The following is a 17,169-nucleotide window of genomic DNA, read 5'->3' as shown; positions in this document are numbered from 1 at the left end:
TCTGTAGCTACACAAAGAAATGAAGAGCTATACAAAGAAATAGAAAAGATACAGAAAAATTTTAACTAAGTTATTCTTATATTTTAAATAACTTTAAAAAACAATTTTTCTGACAAAGGTGTAAAGGCATTTCATTGGAAAAAGGATTTTCTGTTCAACAAATAGTGCTGGAAAAATTGGTAACCTATATGTAAAAACAGAAATATAGACCATACCTCACACCATACACAAAAATTAACTCATGATGGAAAAGAATGCACTGATGGTGAAGTAGGATGCTCCCACCCCTCCCAAAGCCAAAGCAAAGACTTTGAAGGCCAAGAGGATAGTGCTGAAAGGCATCCACAGCCACACAAGAAAGAAGATTTGCAGGGGCCCAAGACACTGTGCCTCCAAAGGCAGCCCAAATATCCTTGGAAGACCCCAGGAAAAACAACCTTGGCTACTATGTCAACGTCAAGTTCCCCTGACCACTGAGTCAGCCATGAAGAAGAGAGAAGACAACAACACACTTGTGTTTGCTGTAGATGTTAAAGCCAATGAGCACCAGGTCAAACAAGCTGTGAAGAAGCTGTATGGCATTGATGTGGCCAAGGTCAACACCCTGATCAGCCTGATGGAAAGTATATGTTCAGCTGTCAACTGGTTCCTGATTATGATGCTTTCGATGTCACCAACAAAATTAGGATCATCTGAGACTAGCTTGCTACTTCTATCTATCTATCTATCTATCTATCTATCTATCTATCTATCTATCTATACACACACACACACACACACATATATGTGTGTATTACCACTAAAAAATTTAACTTGTAATGGACCATAGTCTCAAATGAAAAAGGAAAAACAATAGCTCATGACTGTAATCCCAGCAATTTGGAAAGCTGAGGCAGAAGGATCACTTGAGCCCAAGAACTTGAGGTTTCAGTAAACTATAATTGTGCCACTGCTTCCAGCCTTGGCTTCAAAGTGAAACTCTACCTCTAAAATAAATAAATTTTTTTTAATGGGTAAAGTATATGAACAAGCATTTTACTAAAGAAGATGTATGAGTGATTAACAAGGACATAAAATATGTTCAACATTATTAATCATCAGTAAAATGCAAATTTGAACTACAGTGAAATATGTTTTCAAACACAACAGAATGAGTATAAGCTACAAAACAGACATTAACAAATGTTGATGAAGATGTGGAGAAAATGGATCCCTTAGACATTGCTGGTGGAAATGTAAAATGGTGCAGCCATTTGGAAAACAGTTTGGGAGCTTCTTATAAAGTTAAACATACAACTACCATAAAACCCATCAATTTCACTCCTAGGTGTCTACCCAAGAGAAATGAAAACATATGTTCACAAAAAGACATCCACATGAATGTTTATAACAGCATTATTCATTATAGCTGAAAACTACAGACTCTGTCTGGATTCCTTTCCCCGTACCATGGCTTGGAAGTTCTCTCAATGTAGTAAGCTGATAAAAGTTTAGTGCTCAACTTGTTTTATTCTTCTTTCTTAGAGGCATTAAAATATTAATACGATGTATTTTAAGATTAATTATGATCATTGTGAGAAAATTGTAATTTTATATTCAAAATAATTTATAATTAAAATTTAAAAACTCTATTGACTTTCAGAAAGTATAACCTTACTACCAGTAAGGTTCTTATGCTATATATGATATAATATAATACAATACTATATAAAGCTAGACTGTGATAAATTAAAGATGTACACTACAGACTTTAAAACAACTGCTAAAAACTCAAACAAAATGTTATAGCTAATAAGTTAATTATGAAGACAAAAATTAACTTTAAAAAATAGCTAACTCAGCAGAAGGCAAAGTGGGCACAAAGGAACAAAGAAATAAGGGACATATAAGAAAAAGTAACAAATTATAGACTCAAACACAATCATAGATATAATCACATTAAATATAAAATATCTAAATACCCCAATTAAAAGGCAGAGGTTGTCAGATGTATAAAAAGGTAAGACTCAACTATATGCTGCCTACAGGATTCTACTTAAAATATGAATACACAAAGAGATTAATATGGTTTGGCTGTGTTATCACCCAAATATCATCTTGAATTGTGGTTCCCATAATCCGCATGAGTCATGGGAGGGACCATGTGGAGTAATTGAATCACACAGGTGGTTTCCCCCATCCTGTTGTCAGTGATAGTGAGTTATTTCTCACAAGATCTGACAGTTTTATTAAGGGGCTTCCCCCTTCACTGGGCACTCATTCTTCTCCTTTCTGCCATCATGTGAGGAAGGACATGTGAGCTTGCCCTTCCACCATGATTGTAAGTTTCCTGAGTCTCCCTTGCCCTGCAGAACTGAGTCAATTAAACCTCTTTTCTTTATAAATTCCAGTATTGGGCAGTTCTTATAGCAGCATGAGAATGAACTAACACGTAGATTAAAAACACATCAATGGAAAAAGACATATCATACTAAAACTATTTTTTTTAAATCTGGATTATCTACATAAATATTAGAAAAAGATGATTTCATGAAGCAGATAAGATTACTAGGAATAAATATCCAGAAGAAGTCTATTCATGAAAAAGACAAAACAAATAATCTCAAATGTTTATGTACTTAACAGCATAACTTTAATGTTTATAAAGAAAATCCATAAATGGAATATATGATGGAACTAAGACAATATAAGGTAATCAACAATTATAGTCAAAGATTTCAACTTACCTCTTAATAATTGGTAGAACAAAGAGATGTAAAATCAGTTAAGATACAGAAAATTTGAACAGCAGCATCAATCAACTTGATCTGATCCACATTTATAAAATACTTCACACAAAAATATCGTAAGGGACACTCATTTCCAGTGCCCACAGAACATTTACCAGGCAAGACTATATTCAGACCCACAAGTTTTAAAGAACATAAATCATACAAATGTATTATCTGACCAGAGTGAAGCTTAGTTAGACATTAATAACAAAGATATCTAGAAATTCTCTAAATATTTGGAAAATAAACAACACACTTCTAAATAACCAATGGGTTAAACAAGCATGCAAAAAGAAAAAAACTAAATGAATTTGTGGAATTAAATTAGTGTTTAATTTATACTACTAAACACCTATATTAAAAAAGAAAGGTTTAAAATTGGTCAGGTGGGTGGCTCACACCTGTAATCCCAACACTTTGAGAAGCCGAGGGAGGCAGATCACCTGAGGACAGGGGTTCAAGACCAGCCTGGTCAACATGGTGAAACCCTGTCTCTACTAAGAATACAAAAAATTAGCGGGGCATGGTGGCATATGCCTGTAATCCCAGGTACTCAGGAGGTTGAGGCAGGAGAGTCACTTGAACCTAGGGGGTGGAAGCTGCAGTGAGCCAAGATCAAGCCATTGCACTCCAGCCTAGGAAAAAAGAGTGAAACTCTGTCTCAAAAAATAAAGAAAGGTCTAAAATCAATGACCTAAGCTGCCACGTAAAGACACTAAAAAAAAAAAATTAAGATTATAATCATAGCATTATTAAATTAATTATGCATAATTATGTATAATTGTACTAATTAAATATTTCTGATAATTATATAATAATTCAAAGCAAAAAATTCAGTGATATGGTAAACATAATGTTCTCCATTGTTTATAAAGGGCAATGAAAATTTAAAACAATTGTTCCTTTGAAAAGATCAGTAACATAAATAAACCACTAGCAGATCTGTCAGAAAATGTAAGAAGAGAAAACTCACAAAATACTAATATCAAGAATGAAATAGGAATCATAACTATAAAACCCACAATTATAACTTCTAAAGTAATTAGGTTTGTCTTTTAAAACTTCTCCATATAAAAACTCCAGGCCCATATGATTTCACCAGTGAATTTCACCAAATATCTAAAGAATAAGAACTATCAATTCTATACTAACTCTTCCATAAATTGAAGAAAAGGGAATAATTTTCAAGTCATTCTTTAAAAAGAGAATTAGCTGAGAGGAGGTCAAAATATCAACATTAATAGGAGTTTGAAAGAAGTCAATTCCAAGTCTCATAGATGACCTTGAGGGGCTCAAAACTTCAGTAGAGGAAGTCACTGCAGATGTGGCGGAAAGAGAAAGAGAACTAGAATTAGAAGTGGAGCCTAAAATTGTGATTGAATTGTTGTAATACCATGATAAAATTTGAATGGATGAGGAGTTGCTTCTTCTGGATGAGCAAAGAAAGTGGTTTCTTGAGATAGAATCTACTCCTGAAGAAGATAATGTGAACATTGTTAAAATGTCAACAAAAGAAATAGAATATTACATATACTGAGTTGATAAAGCAGCAGCAGGGTTTGAGAGGATTGACTCCAATTTTGAAAGAAGTTCTACTGAGGGCAAAATGCTGTCAAGCAGCAACACATGCTACAGAAAAATCTGGGGGAAGGAATAGTCAACTGATGCAGCACACTTCATTGTTGTCTTATTTTTTTAAATTGCCACAGGCATTTCTACTTTCAGCAACTACCATTTTCATCAGTTAGCAGCCATCAACACCAAGGCAAGGCCCTCTACCAGCAAAAAGATTAAGAGTAGCTAAAGACTCAGATGATTTAGTATTTTTTTTACAATAAAATATTTTTAAATTAAGGCACATATATTGTTTTAGGCATAATACTATTACAAACTTAACAGGCTACAGTATAGTACAAACGTAACTTTTATATGCACAGGGAAATCAAAAGATTTATGTAAATTATTTCATTGCAACATTCACTTTATTGTAGTGGTCTGGAACTGAACCTGCAATATCTCCAAGGTATGCCTGTATTATGTGCATGGATCAGAAGATGCAATATCCATAACATACCAATTCTTCCCATGGTTATCTACAGATTCAATGTAAATTCAATCAAATTGCCAAAAGGGTTTTTGTTTTGTAAATATCAGTGTGTTAATTCAAATATTTATATGAAAAGGCAAAGGAACAAGAATAGCCAAAACAATTTTGAAAAAGTAAAAGTTGGAGTACTCAAACTACCTAATTTCAAGTTTGATTATAAAGCTGTGATAAAAACAGTATAGTACTGAAATATCTATAGATCAATGAAATATAGTCCAGAAATAGACCTACACATATATGATAAATTGATTATCAACAATGGTGCAAAGGCAAGTCAATGAAGAAAGGAGTCTTTACCAACTAGATATTTACATGTAAACAACAATGGACCTCATTCCATACCTTCTACCATACACAAGTATCAATTCAAAAGGATTATAGCTCTAAAATGAAAATCAAAAACCATAAACTGGCTAGAAAAAAATATAGGAAAAAATATTTGAGACCTTAAGTTAGGCAAAACTTTGTTAGATACCACACTAAAAGCACAAGCCATTAAGGAAAAAGTGGTAAGTTGGACTTTGTCAAAATGCAAAACTTCTGTTCTTCAAAAGACCCTATTAAGAGAACAAAAAGATAAGCCATAGACTGGTAGAAAATACTTGCAATTCATATATTTGATAATGGACTTGTAGTCAGAATATATAAATAACTCTAAACTCAATAATAAGAAAACAACATTTCAGTTTAAAAATAGGACAATGATTTGTATAGACAGTTCATAAAAAAGATATATCAATGGAAAATAAGCCTATGAAAACATAATCAATCTCAATAGGTATTAGAGAAGTGCAAATTGAACCCACAATGAGATACCATAACTCATCTATTAGAACAGCAATATTAACAAACAAACAAACAAAAACTGGCAATACCAGGTGCTGGCAAAGATGTTTAGATTTTTTACATTGCTGATGGGAATACAAAATGGTACACCCACCTTAGAAAACTGTTCGTCAGTTTCTGATAAAATTAACATACACTTATTATAGGATCTGACAATCCTACTCCTATTTATGCTAGAGAAATAAAAACATATTCACACATTCTGCACATTAATGCTCATAACAGCATTAACTATTATCACCAAAAACTGGAAACAAAATTTTCTTTGTGTAAAGAATGGATAAATAAAATGTGCCTATTCATATCATGAAATACTACTTAGCAAAAAAGAATAAAAAATTTGCTAATACACATAACAATATGAATAAATCTCAAGTGCATCACGCTAAGTGAAAGAAGGCAGATTCAAAGGGTTTATACTGTATGATTCAATTTATATGATATTCTGGCACAGGAAAAATTATAGGGACATAAATCAGTTGCCAAAGACAACTTGGAGGAGAGGATGACTAAGGACTATGGGGAGATTTTTGATGTGTGGGAATTATTTTATATTTTGATTTTGATGGCATTCTCATGACTGTACTGTATGTGTTTGTCAAACCTACAAAACTATCTTCTAAAAGAATAAAGTATTATATTTTGACAAAATAAGACACAAAGAAAAAAACCAGCTTCATTTTTCAATTAGAAATACAAAGTCATTCCTATGAAAATAAAAGTTCAATAAATCTAATAAAAAGTTCTACAATATTATATACTCAAAATAACAGTATGGGAGATTATTATTTTAGTTTTATATGGTTATTTTTGAGCTCCATTCTGAGGCGGACTATCTACAGCTGATCTTCGTTATTTGCAGAGTCTATATTTATGAATTTGTCCACTTGCTAAAATGTATTTGTACTCTCAAAATGACAGGGCATTTTCATGGTCATGTGTGGACAAATGCAGGGTCGCAAAAAACTGAATGACCTGACATATACATTCTCAGCTGAGGGGAAACAAGGTGATGCTCTGTCTTTATGTTTCAGCCATCATACTGTATACAAGTGTCCTTTCCTTGGTCTACTTAGTGACACTTTTTTCACATTTTAATGCTTTTTATTGGCAATTTTGCCTTTTAAATTGGCCCCCAAGCATAGTGCTGTAGTGCTATCTATCTAGTGTTCCTAAACGCAAGAAGTTTGTGTGATGTGTCTTATGTTACAATCTATGTATACCCAATTTTAAAAGTATCTCTAGTTATAAGTCAATTATTGAATAAACATATAATATTCACACTCTAATAAAGTTAATTGCTATAATCTTTCTATCTTTAAAGTTAAATAACGTTCTTTCAATATATGTTGAATTCCACATTTTTTGAGATTACTGGGTATGGTTGTAGAAATAATAAAAAGTTAATAAGTATTTTTATTTATACTTGATTGAATGCTTTTGAAAAACAGAATTTAGTAATAATTGAAATGATTAAGGTAAGTTTTCAAAAAGTTTCATTCTTACAACCAGCATATGAAGCAGACAGTATTATTATCCCAGTTTTAGAGATGAAGCATCCAGATTCAATGTGGTTATACTAACACCTTCAAGGTTAAAGAATCTAGTGCCTGAGGGATCAGTTTTAAACTTTAGTAGGTCTGACTCCAAAGCTCTTTCAGTCACTACAGGAGTACAATATTGGCAGTTTTTCTTGTCTTTTTCTTTTTTTTTTTGTAAATGACATTTTAGAAATAGTACAGAATTTCAAAAGTCCAACATCATAGTTATTACTTTGCATCACCTTGCCTTTACAGTCAACAAATTTAATTGGGGAAGAGGCATATATCAGAAAGATTTTTCTATAATTATTTCAGAAATTATCACATTGATTCTGTAGATTGCCCTATTCATGAGCATTCACGTGTTGTTTTTAGAAAAATAATTAAATGTCCCTTTCTCCATAAATAAAGCTTTATATAATGCATTTTAATGGAAGTGAAGGTAGCGAAAGAAACTATTTCCGGATGTGTAACCTTCTAAATGTGTAATGTTTTTTACTTTGTACTTCATTCTGTATTTGTGAATTTGCCCACTCAAATTTATTTGTAATCTCAAACTGATACCCGTGGCACTTTCATAGTCAGTTTATACAAAGAATGAATAGCACACTTGTTGGCCAAAGTTCTTGTTCATTGAATATATGAATCTTGTTGGCTCTGATTAAAAAAAAAAAAAGTTGATCTATCAACCTAGAAAATACCTGATTTAGTGCCTTCTTACTGCCATAAAGTTTCCTCTGTTGTTTGCTTCCCTCTCAAATACATGCCAGCCTGTTGAATTATGCAAAAACAAATACAAAAAAGGAAAACATTGTATCTACTTTTTGTTTTATTTTAGTTTTACATGGTTATTTTTGAGAGATAACAAATACAGAAAATTCAATAGCAAATTTAGTTGATTTGGGAAAGTCCATCTAAGTAAATAAAAAATTATTATTCTGAGTTTACCTTTCCTTGACCAATGTAAATCCAAATACATAAATTTAGTATTATTGGGGAAGGAAGACGACCCCGACCTTGATTCTTTCTACATTTATATCTACTTATGAATTTCTGAATCCTCTTATTTGACTTTAAACCTAGGTTTGCTGACAATCGTCAAATGGGGAAGAGCTATTTTATATGAACCTATAAGAAGTAATAAGAACTAACTCACAGCATTTAGGAACAGAAGCATATTTTTGGTTGCTGTCTTCCTTCATTTACCTACTACTTTCAGGTACAATATTTCCATCCTTCTTATCTATTCAACCTATCTGTTGGTCACTGGAATATCTTGCCAAATAAAGGGCAATAAAGGCATTGACTTAAAAAAAAAAGTAGATATAAATAACCAAGAAGAAAGTGAACATTCCTTTTTTTTCTTGCAGATGCAGAAGACATATAACAGCTGTATTTCTAACAGTAGAAAAATTGAGTCTTAGGTGGCAAGGCTGTGAAGTGCTGCTGCACAATATCATTCAGACATCCAGTTTACAATCCATTTCCAAGGAAACATGCTATTTATCATTTCCCTCCATGTCATTAATCACTTTTCAAGATGTATTTCTATATCCCATATTGTCCTTTCAAATTGATTTATCTTAAAGTCCAATTAATGACTCTTCAAATTCACTTCAAAAACAAAATTATGTTCGGATAATAGTTCTTTTTTCTTGAAGAATACAAATTATAATAATATATAAAAACTGAAATCTATAACAGAAGAGCAATGAACTTGTTTGGACACTAACTGCATTTGGCTAATACTATGATATTCTGAATTGAGCATTCTATTGAAAAACAAAAAGGACTCAAATAGAAGCAACTCATTTGGGAATTATATTATTTACATAATTCACATATTTTCTCTTTTCTTTCACGTGAACAGTTGCCATTAAAGATGCATTGCAAGCTTGCCATTCTTTGGAATAACGTGTGAAGTGACATTAACCCTGGGAGCAAAGAACTCTTTGAATTTGTCATGACTTTTCTCTGCCCTTTCATGAAACTAAACGCAGGGTGATTTTTGGCCACTGACAGGCTAGCCACTTTTGGAGGAAGACCAGTGAGTAAATTTGATTTTAAAACTGACCACAACTTTTCATTGACATTTATAGGCAGAGACAGATGTTAACTTGTAATAAATTTGAAAGCAGAATTTTATTTTCAGAGCCATGAACCAAATATGAACTTTCCAATGCTGCTTCCTCCATTCAGGCATAACTTTTCAGTATTTGTTGTAATTTGGTCCGGCAATCTACTAGAAATTGTTCCAAGTCAAATTAGTTGAAATATTGCAATGCCATCTTTTAAAAATCTTTGAGATGTAATTCAAAGGCCATACAATTTACCCATTGAAAATGTACAATTTCATGTTTTCTTAGTATATGCACAGAGTTGTGGAACCATTACCATAATCTAATTTTAGAACATCTTTTATCACCCCCAAATGAAACTGCATACCCATTAGCAATCACTCTTATTCTATCCTCCATCCTTAGTTAATGAGTTCCTGTTTCTAGAGGTTTGACTATTCCAGACACTTTATATAATGGAATCATAAATTGTGAAGTTTAGTGATAGTCTTTTTTTTTACTTAGCATGTCTTCAAGGTTCATAAATGTTGTAGCTTAAGTCAGTATTTCATTCCTTTTTGTGGCAAATAGTATTTCATTTTATGGATATATCACATTTTATCTATCATGCATAAATTGATAAGCATTTGCATTGTTACCACTTTTTGACAATTACAAATAATAGTACTATAGATATTTATACACAAGATTTTATATAAATGTGTATGTTTTTTAATTCTCTTGGTTTTATACCTGGAAGTGAAGTTGCTGAGTGTCATGGTAACTCTATGTTTAACATTTTACAGAACTATCAAAAAATTTTGCAAAGCAGTTGCACAATTTTACATCCCCACCAACAATATATAAGTGTTCCCATTTCTTCACATTCTCTCTAACACTAGTTATTGTCTACCTATGTAATTATAACTATCCTGGTGGGTAAGGAGTGGCATTTCATTGTGGTTTTTGACTTGCATTCCCTAATGACCAACGTTGTTGAACATCTTTTCAGATGTTTTTTGCCAATTTGTGTATCTTCTTTACAGAAATACCTATTCGTATCCTTTGTGTACTTTTAATTGTGTATTTGTCTTTTTATTGTTGAGTTGTAAGAATTCTAAATATATTCTGGATACAAATCTCTTATTAGATAAGTAATTTACATTTTTTCTCACTTTAATATTTTTTGTGGTGCAAAAGTTTTTAGTTTGACAAAAACCAATTTACCTGGGTTTTTTCCCCTTTGGTTGTTGCACTTTCAGTGTTATATCTAAGAAGTCATTACCTAACTAAAAGTCATGAAGATTTACTTTATAAAATGTTTATAGTTTTAGCTATAATGTGGTCTGTAATTAATTTCAGTTAATGCTGTGTATGGTGTAATAAAATGGGTTCATCTTCATTCTTTTGCATGTGGATTTTCAGTAGTTCTAGCACAATTAACTGAAAAAAAATCTCTCCACAAAATAATTTGACATTCTTGTTTAAAATCAGTTGACCATATAAATAAGGATTTATTTCTGGATTCAAAATTCTGTTCCATTGATTGATATATCTATCATTAGGTCAGTACCACGCTGACTTGATTATTTTAACTTTGTAGAGTGTTTTGAAATCATGAATGTGATTCCTATAACTTTATCCTTTTTCCAACATTATTTTGGATATTCTGGGTCCCTTGAAATTTTACTTAAATTTCAGAATTAGTTTTTACACTTAGGCAAAAAAAAAAAAAAAAGCTGAGATTTTTATAGAGATTGTGTTAAATCTGTAGACCATCATGGGGGGTAATATTATCATGTTAACATATTAAGTCCTCTAATCTATAAATGTGGAATATTTTTCTATTCCTTTAGAACTTATAATTTCTTCCAATGATGTTATACAGTTTTCTGAATATATATTTTACATTTCTTTAAACATATTTCTAAATATTTTATTCTTTTTGATGCTGTTGTAGATGAAATTGTTTTCTTAATGTTATTTTCAGATTGTTCCTTGCCAGTGTATAGAAACACAGTTGATTTTCATCTATTGGTCTTGTATCCTGCAACCTTGTTGAAATTGTTTACTAGTTCTAATAGTTTTTTAGTGGAGTCCTTAAGACTTGCTATGTACAAGGTCCATGTTGCTTAAGTAGAGGTAATTTATTTCTTCCTTTCCAGTTGAGTCTTTTACTACTACCGCTAGCCTTCTTGCTCTGGCTAGAGCGATAGAAGTACATAGGATTTTGTTTTAAAAAATTACCTATTGACATTATCATGATTTCTGTCCTTTATTCTAGTAATAGGGCATGTTACATTACTTAATTTTCATGTGTTAATCCAACCTGAGATAAATTCCATTTGGGCATGGTGTGAATTTTTTTTTTTTTTTTTTTGTATGTGTTGCTGGATTCAGTTTGTAAATATTTCAGAAGAGATTTTTGTGTCAATAATCACAAAAAATACTGGTACAGTATACCTGAGTTGCCTTGTCTGATTATGGTATCAGGGCAATACTGACTGCATAGAATAAGGTCATAAGTGTTTCTTCCTTTTCCATATTCAGAAGAGTTTGTAAAGGATTGGTACTAATTTTTAAATGTTTGATAAAAATCGCCAGTGAAGCTACCTGAAATGGAAATGTTGTTTGTAGACATTTTAAAATTCCTAATTAAGTTTCCTTGCTTATTATAAGTCTGTTTAGATTTTCAATTTCTTAGTGAGTCACTTTTGAATGTAACCTTTTAGGAACATGGTAATTGTATCAGATTTACTGGCATACAGTTCTTCATAGTATTTCCTTATAGTCATACTTATTTCTGTAAAGGCATTAGTAATGTCAACTATTCATTCCTGATTTAGCAATTTGAGTCTTCTCTGTTATTAGCATGATCCTAATAGCTAAATGTTTGTCAATTTTGTTGATTTTTAAAAAAAATCTTTTGGTTTTGTTCATTTTCTGTATTTTTTCTCTATTTTATTTATGTCTACTATAATCTTTATTATTTTCTTTGTTCTGTTTGATTTGGATTTAGTTTGACCTTTTTTTCTGGTTTCTCAAGGTGAAAGTTTAGGTAATTGATTTAAAGTTTTTCTTCTTTTTTAAATACAGGCATTTACACAACTAAATTTTACTCTAAGCATTGTTTTAGCTGTATGCCACAAATTTTAGCATGTTGTGTTTTCATTTTTTTCATCTCAAGGTGCTTTCTAATTTCCCTGGTAATGTCTTCTTTTACTCATTGATTATTTAGGAGCACCCTGTTTAATATCCACATATTTGTGAGTTTCCTGAAGTTCCTTTTATTGTTCTACCTTAATTCTATTTTGTTAGGAGAACATACTTCCTATGATTTCAACAGTGTTAAATTTCCTGACACATATTTCTTAGCCCAGTATGTTTACTATTCCGGAGAATGCTCCATGTATGCTTGACAATGTATATTCAGCAAATTTAAGTGTTCTGTAGATGTCCATTTGTTTTAATTGGTTTAAAGGGTTCTGCATTCTCGTTGGTCTTCTAAATAGTCACTCTATCCATCATCGAAAGTGGACTATGAAAGCCTCCAATTACTATTGTTGGATTGCCCATTTCATGCCTTTAATTTTACTAGTCTTTGCTTAATGCATTTTGGGGTTCTGTTGTTAAATACATATATGTCTATAATTATTATCTTCTTGATGAATTAATCATCTTAACGATAAAACATCCTTCTTTAGTAACTTCGTCTTTTTTAAAATTCTTTTGTTTGGGCCAGGTGCGGTGACTCACACCTGTAATTCTAGCACTTGGGGAAGCTGAGGTGGGCAGATCACGAGATCAGGAGTTTGAGACCAGCCTGACCAACATGGCAAAACCCCATCTCTACTAAAAATGCAAAAATTAGCTGGGCGTGGTGGCAGGCACCTGTAATCCCAGTGACTTGGGAAGCTGAGGCAGGAGAATCGCTTAAACCCAGGAGTCAGAGGCTGCAGTGAGCCAAGATCGTGCCACTGCACTCCAGCCTGGGTGACAAGAACAAGACTGTCTCAAAAAAAAAAAAAATTCTTTTTTTCATAATATTAGTATAGTCACTCCAGCTCTCTTAGGATTGCTATTTGCGTGATACAAAATTTTTCATTCTTTAACTTTCAACCTATTTTTACCTTTGAATCTAAAATGTGCTGCCAATAGACGGTGTGTAGTCGAATCTTGATTTTTGCACAATCTAACAATTCCTATCTTTGGTTAGATTGTTAAAAACATTTGCATCTAATGTTATTAATATGGTTTGACTTATGGTTGTCATTTTGCTTTTCATTTTCTATATGTCTCATGGTTCATTCTTCTCTTCCTCCTTTACTCAACTGTCCCTTCCAGGTAAAAACTGCTATCTTAGTGTGGGAGATGAGAGTAAAGTGAGCCTCCTTTTCTTGGTTGAACCCATTGAGAATAGGGCTTAAATCACATTGAGCTGGGGATGAGGCATGTCCTTAATATAAGAGACTTCCATAGTTCTCACTCAGATTTAGTACTATAGATTTTCTTGAATAAATATTTCTCCATTTCCTCTATGTTCTTAGGAGAGTTTCCAGTGACCACTTTTTTAATAATTTTCACCAGTTATAGTTGTTTCACTGGGGAGACAGTTCACAGAGGTCATTACACCACACCCATCCCAGAAATGCTTCTGCCATACCATTTGATATGTCTTCTGAGGAACTTGAGGCAATGCATAAGTTCTTATCAGTGTCAGAGCAATACAAAGAATATCCAATATATGCTTCTGGGATTCCTCATCTCTGATTTTCAACTTCTCTTCTGACATGGAAAAATACAAAGAAAGAAAGGACATCTGGATACTTCTTTTTCTACTTTATACTTTCAATTGATGAGTTGGAAAAGATGGTGGAACTGAACAACCCAAAGGCCTGCTAAAAATTTTCAGCTTCCCACAGCTCTCACTAAAAGTGTTGCTACTTGGGAGGCTGAGTCATAAAAATTGCTTGAACCTGAGAGGCAGAGGTTGCAGTGAGCTGAGATCACACCACGGCACTACAACGTGAGTGAGAGAGTGGAACTCTGTCTCAAAAAAAATTAAAATAAAGTGTTTCTATGTAAGCATAAATCATATTCGTAACAGCACTTTCATTGGGTAGATTGATGATACTTTTATATCTCCTGAATTAAAGTTCATATAACTGTGTGCTGGAAATGTCTAGACTGAAATATGATGTCTGAACCTGTCAATGTCTGACAGAAACCTGTTTATATCAATCTGAATAGCTTAGATATGATCCTTGCCCCTAACTCTTGTAGAGTTCTTGAAAATGTACTACAAATAATGTCTATAGTGATACAAGGACCTTTACTGTAAGCTATATGTGTCATAGTTGCTAAAGAACAAAATTAGAAGTACATTAAAAATTCTACCAGGAATATTAGCCACTTTTGCCTCTAATAAGGTACCTGTTAAGAATATAACTCATTTTAATACCCCTCTCTCAATAACTGATAGAAAAAGCACATAGCAAATCAGCAAGTATATAGTAGACTTGAACAACTGTCAACCAACAACAACAAAAAAAGAATATAACTCATAATCTAATAAGAGACAAGTGGCAAATATAGTTAATGTAAATTTTCATTTAAAAAAATGATACTTCAAGTTTCAGCTCCAACATGTAAAGAGCTTTGAAGTTGTCACTTGGGGACTTATAAGAAAAAATAACTGAATAAATTGGGGGAAACATAATTTTCTTGAGGTTGCAGGGCAAACCAACTTTCAGAAATCAGGAAAGATGGACAAGTTCACAAAAACAGACCTGAGTTCAGTTGATCTGGCACAGAAGGTGCTGGAACTATAAACCTGTAGATACAGTTAAATAGCAATGTTGATGAATGGATGAGGGTTAAGTGTAGAGTTCCTTCAGAGGGAAAGATGCCTTAGGGCTGCATTCTCAATACTTTCACGGAAACCCAGCAGGTTTGAAAAGCCAAGGAAGCTCACTTCTTATTTTTGGCAGGAAGAGGTGAAAAATACCATTTTGAAGTATGACCAATGTGTTCTCCAGATGAATAACAAAGGCCCATTGCCCAGTGAAAAATATTTCACTAGAGCTTTATCTCACATAGGCAGAAAAGCAACTCCAGCCCACCTCTAGCCTTCTTGTGTCATCCAAGGTGCCTGGGGGTGGCGGGGAGGGAGCAAAGGTGAAAAACTTAGGTCACAGTCCAGGGACTTGTTATCAAAGATGTTTCATGACTTACTTGCTCATAGTCACATGTTCAGTTGAGGTATAAAAGCATATTTAGTAGTTTCAAAATGGACATTCTTGAGGCTTCTAATACAGAACTGAATTCAAAACAAAACAAAAATAGCTTTTTTTTGCAATAGGTTTGTCACCAGAACACAGGTATTGTAAAAACCACCCCTAAAAGCCACAATGGAAAAGGAATAAAATTTGGGTACACATGGTTGTCTTGGACCCCAGGTTCAGGGAAGTCCACCACTACCAGCCATCTGATCTATAAATGTAGTGTCATTGACAAAAGAACCACTGAAAATTTTGAGAAGGAGGCTGCTGAGATGGGAAAGGGCTCCTTCAAGTATTCCTGGGTCTTGAATAAACTGAAAGCTGAGCCTGAGTGTGATATCACCATTGATATTTCCCTCTGGAAATTGGAGACCATCAGATATGACTATCACTGATGCCCCAGGACATAGAGACTTTATCAAAAACATGATTACAACCACATCTCAGGCTGGCTGTGCAGTCCTGATTGTTGCTGCTCACATATATGTCACGTAGATGAATCTGAAGCTGTAATCTCCAAGAATGGGCAGAGCCGTGAGCATGTCCTTCTGGCTTCCACAATGAGTGTGAAAGAACTAATTGTTGGTGTTAGTAACATGGATTCCAGTGAGCCACTCTACAGCCAGAAGAAATACAAGGAAATTGTTAAGGAAGTTAGCACTTACAGTAATTGGTTACAAACCTGCCATAGTAGCATTTGTGCCAATTTCTGGTTGGAATGGAGACAACATGCTGGAGCCAAGTGCTCACATGCCTTGGTTCAATGGGTGGAAAGTCACCTATAAAGATGGCAATGCAGTGGAACCACACTGCTAGAAGCTCTGCATTGCATCCATTCAAACCAATGCCTTCAACTGACAAGTTGCATCTGCCTTTCCAGGATGTCTACAAAATTGGTGGTATTGGTAATGTGCCTTTGGGCTGAGTGGAAGCTGGTGTTCTCAAACCCAGCAAGGTGTTCCCTTTGCTCTAGTCCATGTTACAACTGAAATAAAGTCTGTTGAAATGCACCATGAAGCTTTGAGTGGAGCTCTTCCTGGGGACAGTGTCGGCTTCAATATCAAGACTATGTCTGTCAAAGATGTTCGTTGTGGCAATGTTGTTGGTGACAGCAAAAATGACCCACCAATGGAAGCAGCTGGCTTACTGCTCAGGTGATTATCCAGAACTATCCAGGCCAAATCCCTGCTGGCAGCGCCCCTGTACTGGATTGTCACACAGCTCGCCTTGCTTGCAAGTTTGCTGAGCTGAAGGAAAAGATTGATGGCCATTCTGGTAAGAAGCTGGAAAATGGCCCTAAGTTCTTGAAATCTGGTGATGCTGCCATTTGTTGATAAGGTTCCTGCCAAGTCAGGCATGTTCAGCAGTCCTCTGACTATCCTCCTCTGCATCCTTTGGCTGTTCGTGATGCAAGATAGACAGCTGTCATGGTGTCATCCAAGTAGCCGACAAGAAGGCTGCTGGGAGGTAGCAAGTTCATCAAGTCTCCCCAGAAAGCTCAGAAGGCTGAATAAATATTATCCCTAATACCTGCAGATCAGTCTTAATCAAAACTGTTTGTTTCAA

The 17,169-nt window shown here is 33.7% G+C and overlaps 1 pseudogene; it reads left to right on the top strand.

Moving 5' to 3' along the window:
* Nucleotides 1–484: 484 nt before the first annotated feature.
* On the top strand, nucleotides 485–16,937 carry LOC112631989 (annotated as a pseudogene).
* The last annotated feature ends 232 nt before the right edge of the window (nucleotides 16,938–17,169 follow it).

The sequence above is a fragment of the Theropithecus gelada genome, chromosome 1 (assembly GCF_003255815.1).
Source record: "Theropithecus gelada isolate Dixy chromosome 1, Tgel_1.0, whole genome shotgun sequence".
Classification (NCBI taxonomy): Eukaryota; Metazoa; Chordata; class Mammalia; order Primates; family Cercopithecidae; genus Theropithecus; species Theropithecus gelada.
The sequence above is the reverse complement of the archived record's forward strand: the minus strand, read 5'-3'. Positions and strand labels throughout refer to the sequence as shown.